We start from the raw sequence: 21,497 nt of genomic DNA, 5'->3' as shown, positions 1-21,497 counted from the left end.
GGCACTGATCTAAATGCTTGACGTAGGTTAAGTGTGTTCATCCTCACTGCATCCTACTGTTAGACCATTTTACAGATGAGCAGACTGGGCACAGGGGTTCAGTAACACATGCACTCGAGACGGGTTGGCTGTTGTCTTTATGCCCTGGGTTCCCTCCCAGCTGTCCGCGGCGGAGCCCTCGCAAGGAGCAGAGGGCTCGCGGGGCCAGCCTCGGGCCTCGCCGGCCGCGGGCCAGGACAGGAAGAGTCACCGAGGCCGCGCGCGCCTAGTCGCCGAGCATCCGCGGGCCCGCGCCCTCCGCTCCCAAGGCCGCGGGGCCGGGCTGCCCGGCGCTTCTCCGCCTCCCACTGGCGCACCCGCCCCTTCCTGTCACGGCCGGCCCGGCCCGGCCCCGCCCCCCGGCCCCGCCCCCCGGCCCCGCCCCCGGCCCCGCCCCCGGCCCCGCCCCCCGCCCGGGCGCCGCCGGAGTGGAGGGTTCCAGACGCATGCTAATGAGGGGGCGGCCGCCGCAGCCCATTGGCCGGCCGCGGAGTGTCGGTGAAGTCAGCGCCGAGTCCCAGAAAAACAGAGCGGGGCCAACTGCGGCGTGTAGTGCGAGTGGGGCAGGACGCGCGCCGCCCGCCCGCCCGGAGACCCGCAAGGTAAGCCCGCGCCGGCCGCCCGCCCGCCCGCCCGCGCTCGCCCGATCGGCGGCCACGGCGCCGGGGGCGTGCGGCGGCCCGGCCCCCGCGGGCGGCGCCTTTGTTCCGCGCTCGGAGGAGGCGCGTTTAAAGGGCCAGCTGTCGGGAGGACTTGGGGGACGCCCTCCCCCAGAGCATCCTCCGCGGTCACGGGGAAAACCGTGGCTCCCCTCGGCCGAACCTTCCTTCCTACGGGGTGGACCCCCTGTCTGTCCAGGAAAGCTCCCCAGGGTGCGGGGGGTCCCCGGGATTCAGGTTCTGTTTTATTTTTGGTGGGTGGGGGTTCGTACGATCATGGCCACTGCTAGGAGACTACGTCCGCCCGCTTCAGGCTGGCTGCAACACGGGTGGGCGGAGGAGACAGCAAAGCCCGGGTAGGTCTGCGCGGTAAAGTGAAACTACCGAGGAGGGGCTCCTCTGCAGCAGCCGGGGGAAGAAGGAGGGAGCGAGCGGCAGGATGCAGGCGTCGCAGGTGCGTTCATTCATCGGCATCCCCGGACGAGAGGGCGGCAGGAGGCGCGCCAGGACGATCCGTCTGGCCGACGACCCGCCTGAAGGAGCGCGGGTGTGTGCGGGTCCGGGGACGCCGTGCCCATCCGCCCAAGCCGCCCCATCCCCCGGAGTGACGGGCATCTTGCTAGGCAGCTCGCCACCGACAGGGACGGAAAAGCAGCTCCTTTCCCCGAATTCCCCGGCCATCCCTGGCGCCCACCTGGCTGCTTTCCGACGCGGCTTCCTTGATGAGCGGTAGCGCCGTTCAAGATCGAGGGGGAGAGAGGCTTGAAGTCATTGTGTCCCTTTCATGGGGGAAGGTGCTGTCGAATTCTGCATCTCCCCTGTATCCGCTGCTGTAAGATGGCTTTGAAATTCACCCGTGCGTGCTTCCTTGGGGCAGACAGAATTTATTACGCTATTGCATTGCTACATAAAAGCAGAAGGGATCCCACTGAGTGTGGCTTCTTTTATCCAGACCTTGGGTTTGCCCAGCATGTTCTGGTTGAACCTTTGGATTTTTGTTTTAAAATGAGCGCTGGGATGCTCCTGTTGTCACAGGGCCGACCTGCTGAAATTGCCAGAATTGATTTCACTGCCAATAGGAGGGAGGTTCATTTAGAGATATCATGGAACCTATCTGGCAGTCAGGCCTCTGACACCCCCCCCCCACCCCCAAACCTTCGCATCCTTTTTCCTCTCATAAGCGAAGGCCAGGGATGGCTTGTCTGTCTCCATTCTCCTTGGTTTTCAAGTTCCTCCATTTAGATTCAATTTATTTGTTTATTTATTTTGATTGGAAAGGCGGCTTGGTGGTGATTGAAGAGAAGGGGGTGGTTTAAAAGTGGGGTGGGCAGCAGATGGGAACAGCAGCCTCAATGACAAAAAGCACATGCTGGACATTTGAAGACTCCAGATCTACAGCCCTTAGAGACACAGGTGAGATAGATGGCTGTCTACCCACTGAGAGGCGTGCGTGCGTGCGTGCGTGTGTGTGTGTGCGTGTGTGTGTGTGTGTGTGAGCTTGAGGGAGGGGTGGAGGAAGAGGATGCTGCCAGCAATTTTCTGCCCCACCCTCTTGATGCTGCCTTAAATAGCTCCTTGCCAGCCAAGCTCTGCTGTCTCAGGCTCTTGGCCTGAGGGGATGGCAGAGAAGGGTGGGTCTGTTGGCACTTTTGCTCTGGGCACTTTAGAGTGGACGGTTAGCAAAGGGGTAGTTCTGGGGTTGTGGAGAGCTCATTTCTCAGCTGAAGGGCCCAGAGTTGAGTTGTCTCTGTTGACTTCCCCTCACGGAATATGCAACCGAAAAGAAATGCTTTCTACTCTATAGGGCAAAGATATGGAGGGTATTGTCATTTTCCCTTCGACCCCACCCCCTGTTGGCCCTGTCTTTTACGTGTTCTCTTTCATGCTAGTTGGAGAGTTTCTGTGAACTTTTTTGAAGGGATTGGGAATAATGGGGGTGGGGGAGGTAGTGAGGTTGGAGTTCTGGGAAGGGATGAGCAGATGCTTCTTACTGGCAGAACAAAGAACTGTTCAGCCTCCTTAAAATAGGGTTCCAAATAGATAGTGGAGTCTGGGGTTTTCTTTGCAGAGCATGAATAGGCAGCGTTCAGGAAAGAAGGCTTTTATTAGGCCACATTGGTCTGGTCATCCAAACTTAGCTCTGGACCCTTCCCTGGACATGGAAATAGATTTGCTGTAGAGGGCACTCACTAGTCATTTGGGATTTAATCTGTGTCTGTAAAAGGAAATGGATGGTCCCAAAAAACTTTGGTGGAGGAGCTCTGGACCAAAGATAGGACAGCTGGCTTTGAGCCAGGGCCACCAGCCTGCTTTGGGATAGTGGCTTCCACCCTCTGGTCTGTGTGCTTGTTGGAAAAAAGGTGGAAGGCTCTAGAGGGTTCCTGATAGCGTTACTGTTCTTGGATTCACAAGTCCAGTTTGTAAGAGCATTTTAAGATTGTTTTGTTTGTTAAACGATGTTAAATTCATAGTACTGCTCAATGGCATGAAAGAAGTATTCCAGGACTCGGGCTTCTGGTGGCTTCAGACGTACCTTTTCTTTGATTAGTATGATTTATGAGGATTTACTGTACGTCCATAATTCAGAGCCAGAATGGCCTGGAGTGAGAGACACAGACCTTCTGAGTTGCTGTGGGCTGGGGAGACTTGAATTGGCAGGATGCTAAGGAAAAGGAGCCTCTAGAATCCATTCTGTCTTCCTGTGTATGTTTAACTCCCTGCTTTATTTATGATTATACAGGTGAATGTTCAGGGATTTAGAGTATGAGCCTTGGAAGAAAACCCTGATTGCCAGGTTTCACATTCCCCTCCCCCCACTGAGGAATTTGAGGGTTTGGGGAAGCTTGGTGATTTGTCCAAAGTCACACAGGTAGCAAGATGCACAGCTGGGGCAGGAGGCCAGGTGGGGAGTTTCTAGGTCCTGTGTTCTAGATGTAGCTCTTATTCCCTCCTCCTCTGATGAGATTCTAAAATGGGATAGAGAAAGTGAGGAGGAAATGGGGCTGAGGAAGGGAGAGATTGGAGGCAGGTCAGGTGGAGAAGGGGAAAACACAGCCTCCAAACTTGTAGGAGGGAGGGATGGAGCTGAAATGGGGCTCTGCCAGCGGCGAAATCAGGTTTCTGCAGCTCTTGGAGTGAAGGAAGAGAGGAGAGGCTTGACTTAGAGGATGGAGTGGGTGGACCGAGAGGCCTGTCAGGGCTAGGGCTGATGTGGGGTCTCCTTAAGACCTCTCCCGTTGACCCTCCAACCGCTGAGTGTGGGAGAGGCTGCTTTGTTTTAGGGTCAGCTGAGCTGAGGCCTTTGGAGCCACTGGGGTACATGGAACCTGAACATGCCGGAAGTCAGGTGTGCTGCTGGTGATGCAGGAGAATGCTGAGGTGGGACCCAGTTATGCTGAAGTCCCAGGTTTTTTTTGTTTTGTAAATGCAAAACGAAAGAAAGTTCTCTGTGGTATTTATTTTCAACTCAAGCAGTGTTTTCTCCTCCGTCATCGGTATTTTGCATGTTTTATGGGACCCCGCTTCCCATCCTCTCTTCAAAGGGCAGGCTTGGAGGTAGCTGATTCAGGAGGTGGCTGATTCACTGAGCTGTAGCTCACCTGCGGGGAGCTTCAGGCCTGGGACAGAGCTAAAGCCTGGGAATGTTTCAATGAGCAATTAAGGAGCTGTGAACAGTGGTTAACCGGATCAGTAACCATTCAAAGGCAAGGATGAAAGGTGATAATACTTTGAAGTCTATAGCCCAAGCCAACAGCTGGCCTGTATGATGTAGTTTCCTTTGGCTGGATATCTTTTTCATGCCTCGGAAGTGTCTGTAGATTCCTTGAGTCGTTCCCTCTTTTTGTACATGGATAGGCATGCGTGTCTGTGTATCTCCCCGTCTTGCCATTCTTGCTTTCCCATGGCTTCCTCCTCTCTACATTTCTTTCTCTCTCCTCCTGCTCTTCTCTTTCTTCTTACCTTCCTCCCTGCCTTCTTTCTTTACTGTCAATAATAGAGCTTTGTAATGTATTTTTTCTGTAATGTATTTTAATGTATTTACTGTTATTAAAATTTAATCTTCTCTGTTCTTAATTTACAGTCAGTTGAGTTCACTCTCTTTCGATGTGTTTCACACACAAAACAAACAACCCTAACCCAATTAAATTGCTTTTTACTTCTTTATGTGTGGCCCTCCATTGATTCTCCCCCCCCACTCCGGCCCCTTTTCTTCTGGGGTTGGTAATAGCTCTTTATAGAAAAAGAAATTTCCCAGCTCACTGTCATGTGGATATTATTGTTTTTATAACAAAAACAGTTACAACAATAGAAAAAGTTTCCACCCCTGTATTGTGGACACAAGGGACACCCTCTCCCAAGAGATGTGCCCTATTTCTTGACTTCCTTCCATGGAAAGAGTGTCTGCGATGTATTCTCCAATAGAAGTCTGTACTGTAAAAGTTTGCGGTGCTGATGGTGAAGCTGGGGCTCTTGTCTGCGATTCTCATAATGCTTAGAGTCCAAGAGGGGTGTTGGCTTAGGACCAAGAGGGTACATTTAAGAATTCATTGTGATGGTTTTTCTTTGTTTTCCTAAACTGGGCTAACCCAACAGTCAGTGTAAAGATCCAGATCGCTTTGGAAAAGAATGAGGTGTTTCTCAACTTTCTGATTCATTTCGGTTGGGACCCAGGTTAGGCACAAGGAGGGTAGGTATCCACCCACAGGTTGCAGGTTTGAAGTCCCAGGTGCTTTGATGGATGCATGCATGTTGTAGTGCTTTAAAATTTTCTTCTGACTCAGATTAATTATAGAGAAGATTGAGTCTTGGTGCTCAGTAGTCAGCAGGTAGTTTAGCATCTACAGCTGGCCTTGCAAGCAAGTAGTCACCTTGAAATCTCTAGTTAATATGTTAAAAATTCACATGAGTTTTGTATTCTACTCTATGTCAGTGCTGGGTTTAGTATAAAGGTATTTGAAATGCTTTACTGTTGGGGTGCCTGCGTGGCTCTTTCAGTTAAGCATTGACTTCGGCTCAGGCTGTGATCTTGAGGTCCTGGGATGGAGCCCCATTCCAGCCACCCACTTAGTGGGGAGTCTGCTTCTCCCTCTCCTTCTGCCCCTCTCCTTGCTAGTGCTCTCTCTCTCTCAAATGAATAAATCTTTTTTTTTTAAGATTTTATTTATTTATTCATGACAGACACACAGGGAGAGAGAGAGGTAGAGACACAGGCAGAGGGAGAAGCAGGCTTCATGCAGGGAGCCCGATGTGGGACTGGATCCCGGGTCTCCAGGATCCGGCCTTGGGCTGAAGGCGGCGCTAAACCACTGAGCCACCCGGGCTGCCCTCAAATGAATAAATCTTAAAAAAAATATGTGCGTTACTATTGAGTACAAGTGATGATCCAGGAAAATACTGTGTTTATATTGGGCTTTCAGTTGTCCAAGTCCACTTTAATTATGCACAGCAGGTCTCAAACCCCAGCTAGAGAAGCCAGCAGTGGGGCAGGCATCAGAACTGGTGGTGTGGAGAGCTGCCCACTGCCACCAGCTCTTCCAGAACCACTGAATATCTCAGTTGCTAAGACTTCATCCACGTCCCTAAAGACTAGGTTCTCCCTCCCACCAGGGCTTGTTCCCTCACCACCAGGCCTTTTTTTGCTTTGCCTGGGTGACTCCTCCTCCTTTCAGACCCTCCTCACATCTGAAAGAGGTGCTTTTCTTTCTATGTTCACCAGTAGCTGGTTCCCTGTCTCTCTTTTCTACCAGATTGTGAGACCTGGCAAGATAGAATCTGTGTTTTATGTCTTTTTAAATTCAATTTTAATTTACATCAAAGTCTTTATTTATATATATATGTCTATATATGTGTGTGTATTTAGTGGGTATATATACTCTTAAAAGTGTGTGTATATATATATATATATACACACACACACACATATAAGTATATATATGCGTGTGTCTATACTTTTAAAAGTCAAGTAACACTGCAAGGCTTATAAAGAAACGCTGTGTCACCCCTTCTCATTCCAGGGATTACTCCCCAGAGTCAGTCACTGAATGAGATTTTCTATTGCTGCAATAACAAATTACCCCCAGCATAGTGGCTTGAAGCAAAATACATTCATATTTTAGTTATGTAGGTTAGAAGTCAGAAAAGGTTCTCACTGGACTAAAATAAAGGTGGTAGCAGGGCTGTATTCCCTTCTCGGAAGAGTCTTTTTCCATGTTTGCATCTTCTAGCTTCTAGAGACTGCCTGCATCCCCTGGCTCCTGGCCCCCTTCCTCTGCCATCAGAGCTGCCAAAGGCTCGTTGAATTCCATCCCATTGCATCACTCTGACTTCTCACATAGTCTCTCATCTTCCTCTGCCTCATTTCTTTCTTTCTCTTCTGCTCTTATTTTATTATTTTTTAAAGATTTTATTTATTTATTCATGAGAAACCCAGAGAGAGAGAGGGGCAGAGACACAGGCAGAAGGAGAAGCAGGCTCCAGGCAGGGAGCCCGATGCGGGACTGGATCGCTGAGCCACCCAGGTGTCCCTTAAAAATTTTTTTTAATTTATTTTAATTTTTAATTTTTAATTTTTTTTTAAATTTTTATTTATTTATGATAGTCACACACACAGAGAGAGAGAGAGGCAGAGACACAGGCAGAGGGAGAAGCAGGCTCCATGCACTGGGAGCCTGACGTGGGATTCGATCCCGGGTCTCCAGGATCGCGCCCTGGGTCAAAGGCAGGCGACAAACCGCTGCGCCACCCAGGGATCCCAAATATATTTTTTTAAAGTATCTCTACACTCAACATGGGGCTTGAACTTAGAACCCTAAGATGAGCGTTACATGCTCTACCAACTGAGCCAGCCAGGCTCCCCCAGTTTATAATTTTAAAGTCATTTATTTCTTGTTTTTCATTTTATTTTTGTTTTACTTTTTGAGAGACCTCTTCAGCTTCATTCTTAGCCCTTTTGAATTTTCAAATTTATGTTTTCATGGTTTTGCATGAAACATGCTTGCATGTTTACTTTCTAGAACTCCCTAGTTTGAAGCTCACTTTTTTTTTTTTTTTTTAAAAGTATCTTGTTCTTGTTTCATGGGTGCAGTAAGTTCACTTAGGTTAGGTTTTTGTTTTTGTTTTTGGTGTTTTTCTGCCGTTTTCTGCTTTGTCTTTCTTTCCTCCCAGCCCCTTTTTTGGCTTGTTTTGGTTACTGAATTTCCCATTGGAGGTGTTCTTCCACTGATCCTTGACTGTCCATTTATATTTTAAAGAGTGACGATTGGTCATTTGTGTGACAAAGAAGGGGGCTTGACTTCACTGTAGGGGTCCAGGAGAGAGCCTACTTTATGTTTTATTTTTTAAAAGATTTTATTTATTTATTTATAGAGACACAGAGAGAGAATGAGAGGCAGAGACACAGGCAGAAGGAGAAGCAGGCATCATACAAAGAGCCTGACGTGGGACTCCATCCAGGGTCTCCAGGATCACGCCCCGGGCTGCAGGCGGCGCTAAACTGCTGCACCACCGGGGCTGCCCGAGAGCCTACTTTAAACATCAGTGCCTACACATCTTTTCTCTGGGGTGTTGGGTTTTCATGGAGAAAAATGTGGCCTGGGGGTATAATAGCTCGATGCCTTGCATTCTGGGAGCCTTGATGGGGAAAGAGGCTGGGTACCCCATTTGGTATGCAGATTTTCACGGGGCTCTTTCCTGAGGTTGCCCGCTGCTCTCCCTTCTTATCTCTGCTGTGTCCCTCCCTCCACTGTGTCTGAATCCAGAGTAGCTCCGGTAGTTTGCCTAAACAGTGCATCTCTGCCTTCTTTTCCCTGGGCTGCTGGCTCATTCAACAAACTTTTAGCAGACTCTTTGTAGCCTTGTCCCGTTGACTCTTAGCCCTTGGTGCCTCCAATTCCTGAGGCTTCTTCTGTGTCTGTGGCTTAAGCCCCCACTTGTTTAGTGTTTTCCTTCCCTGCTTGCACTTAGCAGAGCAGAAACCTGAATCAGCTATTGCAGGGCAGTCAGCTGTCTGTCTTCCAGAGTTTTGTTGATAGATCCCATCTGCCCTTGTCTTCTTTCCATCAAAAAATCAAAGCTTTCTCCTGTCCTTTCAGTGGGGTTCTAGGAGAGAGTAAGGATAAATACGGGTGTTTAAGCTTCTGATTTGACCAGAAGTTTCATCTCTTTATCCAAACCCTTTAATTGTTACCTGATAGATGTAGTGTATATTTTGGAGAAACACATGTTGACATGTTTCTAAGATGGCATTCATACAGTTAGTCATGAGATTTCAAGAGAGTCCCAAGCATACAGTCTTACAAAAATAAATCCATTGTTTATTCTGAGATAGACGTAGTAACAGGCAGCGGAACCTGCCCTGCTGCCTGTGTGGTGTAGGATAACCACAGTGAGGCAGCGTTGTAGGCTATTGGGCTGGAGAGTGACAAAGCTCAGGTGCTATCTCCAGCCCCATCACTCATGACCTGGGTCACCTTGAAAAGTCACTTAACCTATCTAGATCTCGGTTTCCCCAGCCTTAAAATGAGCTCTTGGTCAAGATTTGATTCAGTTCACTGCCATAAATACCTGCGGTGTCAAGGTCTGGTGCTAGGATTCTTCTGGGTGTCTTTTCTAAGGGAGTGAGGTCAGTTAGGGCGTTTGTCACACTGAATGACTGTGGCTTGTCTGTCTTTCTACTGATTGTAGTTCTGTGCCTTGCACAGTCAGTACTCTGCAGATTTGACCTCTCCATATGGCAGGCTCCATGTGAGGGCCACATTGCTGTCATCTTTGTATCTTTGTGTCTGACATAGCCCTTGGTACATAGGAGGTATATGGTAAATTTTCCACAAGGAAATATGAAAACGGGAGTTGCTCTGCCAGATTCCCCAGACCCTGCTGGAGAACGAGGCCTTGCTCCTTGGGAGTCCAGCTTGCATACTCCTTGGCTCACTTACAGAGCTGGGGGCTCACATCTCAAATGACTTGATGGTAAAGTCAGCAGAGATGGTGGTTCTGTACCACAGCCCTGACATTAGAGGATTGTCTCCCCTAAACAGGTCACAGTCATGTATTTGTTTAACTAGTCTCATACTGTTACAAGTTAAGATCAGATTCATCTTAACTAAGAAAGTGAATTGCAGATATAATCCTGTGTTTATAGTGTTTACGAATGTTTAAGTGCTTTTTCATAATTTATTTCAGTTTTCCTAAACCTGTGAGCTAATGTGCCAGAACTAGTAAGTAGTAACTTCAGGGAGATAAATTTGGCTTCATAGAAGCACTTTTCATAGTGAGAGCCATTCCCTGCTGTACTGCATTTGGGAGGCCCCGAGCTCCTAGTTAAGCTGAGGTTAGATGTCCATTGGCCAGCGAGCCTGGGAAATCAGTCATGGAGTGGGAGATGCCATCTCATTAGAGCATCTGAAAAGTCCTTTGCTTTTGATTTGTTCAACAAATAATTACTGAGCACCAGCCATACATCAGGGTCTGTGCTGGGCTCTGGGAATATAGCAGTGAGCAAAGAGACTTGGTACTTGCTATCCTAGAATTTATACACTAGAGCTGAGCTTTCTAGTGTGGTAGACACTAGCCATATTCATTTTAAATTAGTTGATGTGAAATACAGTTTGTCTTTTTAAAATATTTTATTTATTTATTTGAGAGAGACAGCAAGTGAGAACATGAGCAGGGGGAGAGGCAGATGGAAAAGAAGAGGCAAGACTCCCCTGCTGAGCAGGAGCCTGATGCGGGGGCTCCATCCAGGGACCCTGGGATCCTGACCTGAGCCAAACGCAGATGCTTAACCGACTGAGCCACCCAGGTGACCTGAAATACAGTTTAAAATTCAGTCTCTTGGTCACACCATCCACATTTCCAGTGCTCATAGACACAAGTTCCCGTCATCTCAGGAAGTTCTCTTAGGCAGCCTGCGCTGGACTAGGGAGCTAAGCTTCTGTGTTCCTAGACCGGGCATCTGGGATTAGCCTTGTTTCACAGTGGAGGCAGCTGGTGCAGAGAAAAGCCATTTGTTTAAGGTCATGTCACTGGATGGTCCCGAGCTGGAACAGATCTCTTCTCATGGAGCTTGGCACTTCTTGCTTGGAAGTGAGGTGGGGAGCAGAGTGACCGAGAATATGGTCTCTGCTCAGGCTGCTTGGGTCCAAATCCTGCACCTGCTGCTTCCTAGAGCAGGTTATACTCCACTGTGCCTCACAGGCTTCACCTGTCAACTGGAGGAAATAATGGTACCTATCGCACAGGATTATCGGTGGTCCGACCCAGATCCTGGGTACTTTGGTGGTTGGATCCTAGGCTTTTCTTTGAGGTTTCTGTTGCTCGATGATTTGCTCAGCCTTGCAAGCAGGTCCACCTGGTGGGGCATGATGCACTAGAGGTGCCCTGTTTCGAGGAGGAAGAGAGCTCTGCTGTTAGCCCCTGGGCCAGGAGGGTGCCCCATTTGATAGGTGAATCCCTGCTTGCACATGGAACTTTAATTGAAGAAGTGCTTTAATAGCGATGGGTGCATTTCATCTTTTGAACAAGTGTTGCTCAATGTGTAGACATGGCCCCCACCCTCCTGGACTTTTTTCCTCCTTAGCACTGAGAGTGCAGGGCTCTTGTCTTCCCCTTCAGGCATTCGGCAGTTTGTCGCAGGTTTTGAAGTAGGAAGGTTCTGGTTTGACAACGTGTGTGTGTGTGTGTGTGTGTGTGTGTGTGTGTGTGTGTTTGTGTTTGTGGGTGTGGGGGGGCAGTGGCGGCCTTGGAGATGCATGTAACTGATATGGCATCTTGCTTCAGCCAAGTGAGGCACACAGGGCAGGTTCTGGAGTAGGGCTAGGGACAGACCTGAAGTCAGGTGTCTGCTGATGGTGGCCAGGGGGCTGAACTGTGTGGAGGCCACTCCTGGCGACCTGGATTCCCATCATGCCATAACCATGCAGCCTGAGGACCCACGATCCCGAGGATTGAGCACTTGCGCGTTAACCTCTAACTGGCTTTGCCAATCTCGTTCTCGTTTGGGTCGTCACTTTCCAGCATTCATGGATGATGTACTAGCTCGGAGCAGCTGTAACAGGCATGGGTGCTTAGAAGATCCCGGAATTGCCCACGTGTCTGTGCACAAACTCATTACTCATTTATATAATGCCTTGTGCATTGATTATTAACATTAGCCTGTAGGCCAACCTTTGAGTTGGTTTCCCAGTAGGGTCACTAGGACATATCTTTTGAAATCCAAATAGTTTCTCTTGTTGCCTGAAATTTCTGCAGAACCTGGCAGCCTATGAGCAGTTTCTTAGTGTGACATGTAAATGGGTAATTCATTCCCAGATTTCGCTTCTCCATTTAGTTTGTCTTTCTTGGGGGCAGATCCAGGCCTGGGTGACTGTTTCCTGTGAGCACAGAATGATGGTCAGGGGTTTTAGCTATTTATGTGAACTTGAGGGGGACAGGGTAAACATTTTCATGTTATGTCAATGTTCAGGAGTCTTTCCCAGGCTGCTGTAACATATACACTATTGGCTGTTCTGTGCCTGCGCCTCTTTTTATAGGCTGTACACATAGAAAGCTGGCCATAGGAGAGGATATCGCAGCTGGTGCAGGAGGTGGTGAGGGATGGGGGGTGGGGAGGTGAGACAGGCCCGAACTGGAGTTGGGAGATCTGTCACTGCCCCAGGAGCCTAGGCAGTGGGCTTGAGAGCAGGCCAGGGATCTGGATAGAGAAGCCAAGGCAAAGTGGGAACTGGGCCGCTCTAAGCAGGACACAATGAATAGAGTCTCCAAAGAAAGAAAAACCCCACCAGGGACAGAAAATAGAGTAGCTAGAGAAAGCTGGACTCGGGAGGCCTGAGCGCCTAAGCAGGGTTGGGTACTGGCTGCTGACAGTCAGGTTGCCAGGCCCGTGAGCCTGGGCCAAGACAGTCTCAGGCCTTCTAGGACAGTTGTGTATTTGCTTTGTGGGGCCTTTATGTTGGGCATGGTGCATTAGTGAGCCAGGACTGGCAGGTGTGAGGGGGCGAGGTCCCCCAGGAACTGGGAAATGTTAGTCATGCCTGAGCACTGATAGAAGATACGGCTCCTCTTCAAAACAGCTGCCACAGGGGGAGGCCTTGCAGCCCGCCAGCCTACGTTACAATCTACAGTCTTGGTTTTGTCTTGAATTATTAAGGTTGTGGGCTATTTCAGCACTCACCTGAAGCATCGTTATGAATAATTTTCCCTTCCTGGAGTCGAAGGAGCTCTGGTAGAGAAGAGGTTTTGTGACCATGGTTCTGGATTCCCCAGGCTGCTCCCTCAAGGAACATACACCTGGCAACCAGGAAATCCAGAGGTTACCCTGGAGGGCAGGGTAATGCGCCTCCTTGGGCCAGCTTGTAGGGTATTTTTGCTGGGTGTTCCTTTTGACTGTAGCAAGGAAGAAACAGTGCTGTTAGGAGATGTAAAATATTTAGTACTCTCTTTAAAAAATTAAACTGCCCAGGAGCCTTTGATTGGTGGTGCCCATAGCAACATGCATGGTTTTTTACCTAAGAGGGAGAGCCTTCTTAGGGCTTTTCAGCTTCTTAGGAGGGGTGTGGGACCCCCACTCCTGGCAAGACCACCTGGGAGGCCTACAGCCCACTGCCTGCTTGGTCCAGAGGCCCAGCAGTATTAGGACTGAGCGACTCCTTTAGAAGTTGGAAGCTAGAGTCTGTTTTGGTAAGTAGTGAGGAGTAAAGGGGAGGAGAACTTGCTATCCTTCTGGGGCTTGTTCATTCATTTTGTTTTATTGGCTTGTTAGTTCCTGGCATTCATGCTTCTCCACTCAGCTCCGGACTTTGGCCTGTATGGTTTCCTTAGTCTGGAGCATTCTTTCCTCTCTTTACCTAGTTAGCTCTGCTCATCCTTCAGATGTCATCTGCAACACCATATCCCTGGGGAAGCCTTCTCTGATCCTCTGGACAGGTTAAAACCTCCTGTTTGAGGCTCTCATGATTCAGTGGTTCTGGACAGATCATTTTTCATAGCATCTGTCTCGACTGCTTTGTTACACTTGTTTGGGAAATCATTGTTTGTCTGCATCCCCCTCCACCAGTCTGTAGGATCCACGATGACAGTGGCCACATTCTGTCCCAGTGCCCAGCATGTGCCTGGCCCACAGAAAGGGTTCACTATCTGTGAGGAAATTAATTCATTTACTAAGTTTTGGCTTCTGTAGCAGCAGATTCTGGGAATATAAAGAGAACAAAACACCCCTGCTGTCCTCACGTTGTTTCTAATCTGGAGCAGTGGGTGAGCTCTCAAGAGATCGATTGAGTGGCAGGAAGACAACATCAGTTAAAGTTCTATTTATTCTTTAATTCAAACATAAGAAGAATGTATCTTTCCTATTTATAGTAGCACAGATTTTATAATTAACTTAAAAGTAAATATGCTCAAAGCTATTTTATTAACAGGAAGGTATGATGGAAAAGTTTGGTGACCAGTGGTCTGACGGGAGAGGTAGGCACATAAAAAGGTTTTTGGGCCCAGGTGTGAGAAACACTAAGTCATTAGGGCAAATACCAGGGCCACCATGGAGGTGGGAGGGGGCTGGAAGAGGACCAGAGGAGAGTGTTCCTGATAAAACACAGGGGTGCCAGCATGAACAAAGGCAGGTGGCATGAGAAGGCGTTGTATTGAGAGAGGTCAATACTTTAATAGGGCTGGGAGTCTAAGGCCGTGGTGGTGGTGGTGGGGGGTGGGGTGGGGGGTGCTGCTAGATGCCCCTACTGGTTTGTGGAGGGATTGAGATTTGGGAATACCAAGATCACTGAGACAGGGCCCCTGCTGGCAGGGTGGATGGCAGGGTGGATGTAGTCTAGTTGGGGAGAGAATTGGCACACACACCTTAAGGGGAAGACAGTGAGTGAGTGCCTGGATTCCGAAGAAGGTGGATATTTGGGTTGGAAGGTGGATCAGACTGGGCATGCTTTCAAAACTGTCCTTGCCCAACCACGCAGCCTTCTCTTTCGCAGAGAGGGAAGGGGGCAGGCTGGCCACTGATTTCAGGCCTCTTTCGAAACCCATCTCTGGGTTAGGCTCTCCACGAAACTCTCCATCTATGCCTACCTGGTGAGATTTTTACCTTAATGTGACTTAGACACCTCCAGGGTTATTTTCTGGGTTACAAAGTTGTATATGAACAGAAAAATGGCATATGGTATATAGAAATATGTGTATTTTATGTGTTCACTTACCTGTGTAATCATACTCTTTCTTTCTTTCTTTCTTTCTTTCTTTCTTTCTTTCTTTCTTTCTTTCTTTCTTTCTTTCCTTTAAGTCTCAAGGCTTGGAGTAATTATGTAATTAGAATCCACATAGAGTGTGGTTAGATAAGGTGTAATTAAAGAGGAAAGCCTAATTTTGGAAGAATGATAAGAGGTCATTTGATTCAGTCTGGGCCCAGATCCAATCGTGGAAGAACAGTAAGAGGTCGTTTGGATGTACGGAGCTTGGGGCCACCCAAGAACCCAGACTGGCTTGGGAATTGAGCAGATCCTGTTTCTTTCAGTTCATTGTGAAAGCTACTCATTGAGCATCTTCTTGGTATAGGGTATTGTAGGAGGCCCAGCCAGGGGTGAGGAAAGGAAAGTCTGGATCCAGGGAGGACATGGGAGTAGTGGGAAGATTGGCTGGGGAACAACCAGGAGGTCCTAAGGTAGAGAGATGAAGATTCCTCTGTGGGGGTGAGGGAGGGTGGGGAGGTTGGGGAAGGATTCACAGAGCAGGTGGCATTTAAGATTTCTTGAAGGGTAGGAGGGTTTCAGGAGCAAGGACAAAGACAAAGAGTATTTGTGAAATGAATGCCAGGCTGAGGTTGGAGGTGGAAGGAAAATGACCAAGTTGCTGGGTGGCCATTTACAGTTTGGTGATGAGGTAAAGTTCATTCAGCTCAGGCAGGACGGGGACAGCATGAGACCCAGAGGACACCAGGCCGTTAACTACATAGTGGTGACTAAGTGCAGAGGAGTTAGAGATTGCTGTGGGCTGTGGAGGTCAGGGGAGGCGTCCTCATGGAGGGGCCAACAGGATAGAAGGAAGAGGGGAACAGAAGACTTGGCAAAAGAGGGGAGTGACATGGGCAAAGGTCTGGGGGGGGCCAGGAGATCATCCAGGAGAGAGGTGAGGGGGCACATAGGGGAACAGGGCAAAACCAGGTGGGCTGGAGTAGATGAACTAGATTCCCAAGCCATGGTGGGTTGTTGGACAGGAGAGTGGCATGGCAATGGTATATTGAGGGAAGAGGAATCTGGCCCTGCTGTGTAGAATGGGCTTCTGGGAGTTCAGCCTAGGTTCTTTGTCATGAGGTGATGGGAACCAGGCAATGGGCTTGGGAGGGTGGGGCTGGCTGTCTGCAGGCCCTGATTACAGAGCGCTACTGGTCTCGGTGGTAAGATGAGAGAAATAGGGCAGGGGAAGAAGCAGAGGTGACCATGGAGTCATTAAGTCCTAGACTTGGGGCAAAAGGAAGGGTCTGGACTGGAGATTTGCAAGGCCCTCCCTTTGGGGGTGGGGGAGGAGAAACCACATAATCTTCTTCCTTGCCTTCCTGGAGTGAGTAGGCAGTGAGCAGTGGGAGGGACCCTGGGTGACCGAGTTGTAGGGGGAGAGGATGCTGTCCCGACTCATCCTGTCCATCTCAGGGCGGTTATGAGACTCTGGCGTAATGAGTATGTAAACTCCAGGCCTACACAGATGTTGTGGTCAGTGTTCCATTTTGGGGGTGGAGCAGGGGAGGGGTTAATCTTTCTGAATTCACTGAAAGGAAATTCTCAGGGCAGGGAACTTCTTCCCCTCCTCTCCTTCCCTCCCCAACCCAGTCTATGAGAAACTTATGGCCTTGGACCTTTAGAGACAGAGTCCATGCAGAGAAGGCTTCCTGGCAGAGGAGGACTTGGGCAGAGCCCTGGTAATGGAGAGAAGGAAAGACTTTCCAGAGGAGGAGGAGGATGACATGGAGTTATTATACAATTTCGAATAGAGTCCAGAAAGGAAAAGAGAGGTGTGTATACCAGCTCCGCACCAGGTGCTTGCATGATGTTTGTCTCATAATCTTTACACCATTTCTGCCTCTATTATTATCCCATTTTACAGATATGGCGACAGTATTAATTTGCTCAAGGTCTCAGTGGTCTGGCTGGATTTCATTTTGTTCAGACCTGACTCCAGTGGCAACAAATACCCACTAATATATTCTGTAAATACTATATTCTGCTGTCTCTTGGGGGGACGTAGGGCAAAAGATACTGATTTGTCTTTGTGACCCTTCTGCCCACTTCACGCACTTACTTGAAATGTGGAGACAGCTGGTGTCCACACACAGCACTCTGACACAGATGGCATCTTGGAGAATGGGAATGGGGGCCACTTAGAGCTCCTCATTGCACAGATTAGGAAACAGACCCAGCAAGGAGAAGGCGTATGCCAGAATCTGGGCAGAGGGGGATAAGAACTAGAAGAGTCTGGAGGCTTCGAGACTTGTGGCTCTTTTAAGGCCTCCCTGTGGAAAAGTTTGTTTTTAGACAACAATGGAAACCTTTGTCTGGTGAGTTGGTCTGGGCAAGGTTGGATCTGAAAGGTTCTCTGTGTGCGTGCGTGCGTGCGTGCGTGCGTGTGTGTGTGTGTGTGTGTTCTTTCCTTCATTTTAACCTCAGATGCCTTTGAACCAGCAGGAAGGATTCCTTAAGACCAAAGGTTAAGAGCAAAGGCATTTAACAGGTGGAAAGGGCAGAGGAAGAAGGGGGAAGATCAGAAGCCCCAGAAATAGAAGACTACACTCTAGGCTTGACTAAAAGGAATTTCCCAAGCCCATACATAATCACTAACATTTACTGAATGTTAAATTCACTTTCCGTGCCAGGCAATCTTTACATTTCATGTTAGGTAACTGCCAGGGCCTCCCTATGAGGTAGCTGTTTTATTGCTCCCATTTTAAAGATGAAGGAACTGAGGCTCAGCGTGGCTAAGTGACAGTAGCAGAGGTAATAAGACACAGAAAGGCAGGGCTCCAACCCAGGCCCACCCAATCCAAAGGGCAGTGTTATCCCCATGGGCCATTTGGCAACGTCTGGAGAGACAGTTTCTGCTGTCGCAGTGTATAGGAGTGCTACTGGCCTCTGGCGGGTGGGGGCCAGCGTGCTCCTGAACTTCTTACAATGCACAGGGCAGCCCACAACAAAAAAGTATCACATGCCACATGTCAGCGTGTTGAGATTGAGGAACTTTGCCCTTTGGGGACCTGGTTATGTTTTTACCTCAGAGCACAGGGCTAGTGGAAGGCCATTTAGAGAGTCCATCCAAAGAACTCAGGTTGGTTTCTTACCTTCAGGGACTTATGTTGTTGTACCTTAGTGGATGTTTGTAGTTTGGACCCCCACCTACTGAGCCCTGAGAGGCTGGAATGGTGGAGATGGTGGATGGAGGCCAGGAAGAAAAGTTCCAGCATGGCGTGGCAGGCCAGGGTGGCCCAGGGCTGCAGATGAGCCACAGCAGGTGACAGGCAGGTGGGGCCCAGGCCCTGGCTGCTGAGAACCAATTTGGCTGTTTCTTTGCATGTAACGGAAATAACTAAGGTCCAGGGAATCGTGTCATTCAAAATGCCTTTATTAAATTATTACTAGGACTGCTCAGCATCGGAGAGGTCTGAGAAAGGGGTACCCGTGTTGCACATGTAAACTTGGGTACTACTGTGCTGCTTGCCAGACTCCTTTGTTACTGGTTACTGTATAATCTGGTCTGCCCGGTGCCACACAGGGCAGCACAACAAACAAACTTGGAGAAGCTCCAGGACCCTTGGCCTTTACCTGAGCTTCTCCGAGCAGCTTCAGCTGAGCATTGCTGAATCCCAGTAGGCTGGCCAGAACGGCCCTGGCTCCTGAGGGGGCACTGCTTGGGCAGTCCTGTGGAAAGCCTGCTTGCTTCACCCCCAACTGCTCTTCCTTCAGGCTTCTCTGTCAGGTCAGACATGGAAAAGCTGTGTCTGTGTCCTGGGCTTAGATGGTATATACATCACCAGGTAAGATTCTCGCCTCCTGTTGTGACCCTGGTTCCTAACAGGCCCTCCCTGGCCAGGCTACCTCCCACAGTGCCTTTCTTCCTGCTGGCCTCGCTGACAGAAGCGGTCCCCCTACCACTTTCCAGCCCTGGGCCCCACCCCAAAGCTCTCTGGCCACTCCTGCTAGCAGGATCCCCTCCCTCCTCCAGATACCCTCTGCTCCAATGAGTCCTTTAGTCTTTTTCCAGTTGTTAAATTCTAGGTTTCATGTGTCATCTTTCCAGTGGTTCAGTCACTAGCTGTGTGACCTCGATGAGTCAGACAAGACATTCTCTGGTCCTGGTAGAGAAGGCTTGAGCCCAAGAAGGCGCAGTAGTGTTTGAAAGGAGACCTAGCAGCATAGGATTGAACCAGGTCAGGTGACTTCAGTTTGCTTCCAGCATCAGTGTTGAATGAGAATCACAGCTGTAGGACCTGGGGTGTTTCTCTAAGGTTGTTGGCAGTTCAGGTTCCCCTTTGATCCCATGCAGATTCATGGAGGACGCAGAACTGCTTATTAAGAAACTATCTTCAGACCAACTAAGCAAGCTTCTTTAATATTAATTCTTTTTTTTTTTTTTTTTAATTTATTTATTTTTATGATAGTCACAGAGAGAGAGAGAGAGGCAGAGACACAGGCAGAGGGAGAAGCAGGCTCCATGCACCGGGAGCCCGATATGGGATTCGATCCTGGGTCTCCAGGATCGCGCCCTGGGCCAAAGGCAGGCGCCAAACCGCTGCGCCACTCAGGGATCCCTAATATTAATTCTTTACTCAGCAAATGTTTGTTGAGTGTCAGCTATAATCAAGGGTCTGTGGTATGTTCAGTAGGGCTGTAAGATGGGGCCTCTTGGGCCTTGTCCTCAAGGAGCTCACAGCCTTGTAGGGGCCAGGTATGTTTATATCATGACAGAGTAGACTTGCCAGCATATCACCCCCTGTCCATCCTTAGTACCAGTTATCACAATTGTACACACCCTCACTTTCCCCTGCCCACGAATTAAAGTTCTTTGGAGGTTGAATATCTTCAGTCTTGTTCACTATGTACCTAACACAGAGTGAGCAGTCAGATTTCTGTTGAATGAGTACAGTAAAAAATGGTGCCATTGACTTGGGTTTTGAAGGAAGGGTAGGAGTTAGATCCACATAGATGGGGGAGGAGGGTTATGGAACTGATGGGGGATAGATATCTGTGGGTTGGTGGCAGGAGAAGGAAATGTATAAGCAAATCACAGATGTAGCAAGGCCCAAGGCATGCTGGGTAACTTGCCAGTCCATTGTGACTGGACCCTGTGATATGATCAGTATCAAAAAGGCTAGAAAGGTAATTCAGGAGAGTCCTGAATTCAAGCTGTGTTAAAAAAGTATTGGATTTATCTATCCTACAGTAGGATGACCTCATATTCCAGTTTCCCAGCGTGGCTTTGTCGGTTGTCCCCATGTCATTAGTAATAGTGCCCCCTTTCTCTCGTAGGTGTCCCTGTTTGGATGACAAATTGTATGGCCCTGCAATCCTAAAGGCTCTGTGGAGCCCCTGAAGGGTTCACAATGGGATGTGGTCCCGCTGGTATGGGGAAGGTCAGTGCTTGGTGGTGCCTGGAGGCAGGAGACAAGACATTCTCTGGTCCTGGTAGAGAAGGCTTGAGCCCAAGAAGGCGCAGTAGTGTTTGAAAGGAGAGGGTTACAAAAGGACTAAGGCCAAAGTGATACCACCCATGGTCTCTAAGATGGCCCCACAGTGGCTCTTCTGACAATAGATGCATTCTGAAGTTCAGACCTGCTGGATAAGTGGTATTCTAACTTGAAGTTATGACTGATAAGAAAAACATCTACATTGTGCCTGTTTCCTGAGCAATTAAAAGTCAGAGAAGCTTCTCCCCAGCCTCTCAAACGTTCTGGTGAAAACACACTGGTATTCACTTTCCTAAACCCCAGCATTGTTCCTTGGAATTTAAAATAGGTTATGAATGTGCTTGATGTCAGGAAAGATAAATCTGTGAGGAGGACTGTAGTCAATACATTTCCTTTTTAAGTAGAAACAATATAAAGAGCTTCATTCAGTCCCGAATCAATCTCACTTTGTTGCCATGATTGTGTAAAACCTGAACTGCTTTATGTCCGTCTCATGCTGTTTATATTCCCCTGATGTTCCCCATCTCAACTGGCCCTGCACGGAGTTAAAGCCTTTTTAGGCCATGTACAGCTCACTTCTCACAGGGCTGTTTTATTGCATGCTGCAAAAGGACGATGCTCTGGGCAGTGAGTTCATTTTGTATCATTTGTAGGGGTGCTCTTCAGGGTGGCTATTCCGTGGTGCCCCCAAATGAGCTTCCTCTGTCTCAGAGTTGGAAGGCCAAATTCCTTGGTTCTTTAAATTCCCATTAAAAAGATGATTACATTTTAAGATTTTGTTTTATTTTTGAGTAAGTCCTACACCCAGTGTGGGGCTTGAACTCACAACCCCGAGATCAAGAGTTGCACACTGCACTGACTTAGGTACGCCAGACACACCAAAAGATGGTTACATTTTAAAGTAGTTGATACGTAACATGGTTCAGAAGTCAAAACACTAAATGTATGTATTGAGAATTTTCTTTGTTTTTAAGAGTTGAGAGAGAGCATGCATGTGCGAGGGAGTGGGGGGCAGAGGGAGAGGGAGAAGCAGACTCCCTGTTGAGCAAGGAGCCCGATGTGGGGACTTAATCCCAGGACCCCAGAGTCAAGACCTGAGCTGAAGGCAGATGTTTAACCGACTGAGCCATCCAGGC

At 48.8% G+C, this 21,497-nt stretch overlaps 1 protein-coding gene across 37 annotated transcripts in view; it reads left to right on the top strand.

Moving 5' to 3' along the window:
- The first annotated feature begins 504 nt into the window (after positions 1-504).
- The window catches only part of SORBS1 (sorbin and SH3 domain containing 1), a 228,200-nt gene continuing 207,207 nt past the window's right edge, over positions 505-21,497 (top strand). For all 37 annotated transcript variants that reach the window (XM_055346044.1, XM_055346043.1, XM_055346055.1 and 34 more), the window contains exon 1: positions 505-641. The gene's annotated coding sequence lies outside the window, so the exon portion shown is untranslated. The remainder of the gene's footprint in view (positions 642-21,497) is intronic.

This window comes from Nyctereutes procyonoides, unplaced genomic scaffold (genome assembly GCF_905146905.1).
Source record: "Nyctereutes procyonoides isolate TBG_1078 unplaced genomic scaffold, NYPRO_anot_genome, whole genome shotgun sequence".
NCBI lineage: Eukaryota > Metazoa > Chordata > Mammalia > Carnivora > Canidae > Nyctereutes > Nyctereutes procyonoides.
This window is presented reverse-complemented; position numbering and strand designations above follow the sequence as displayed.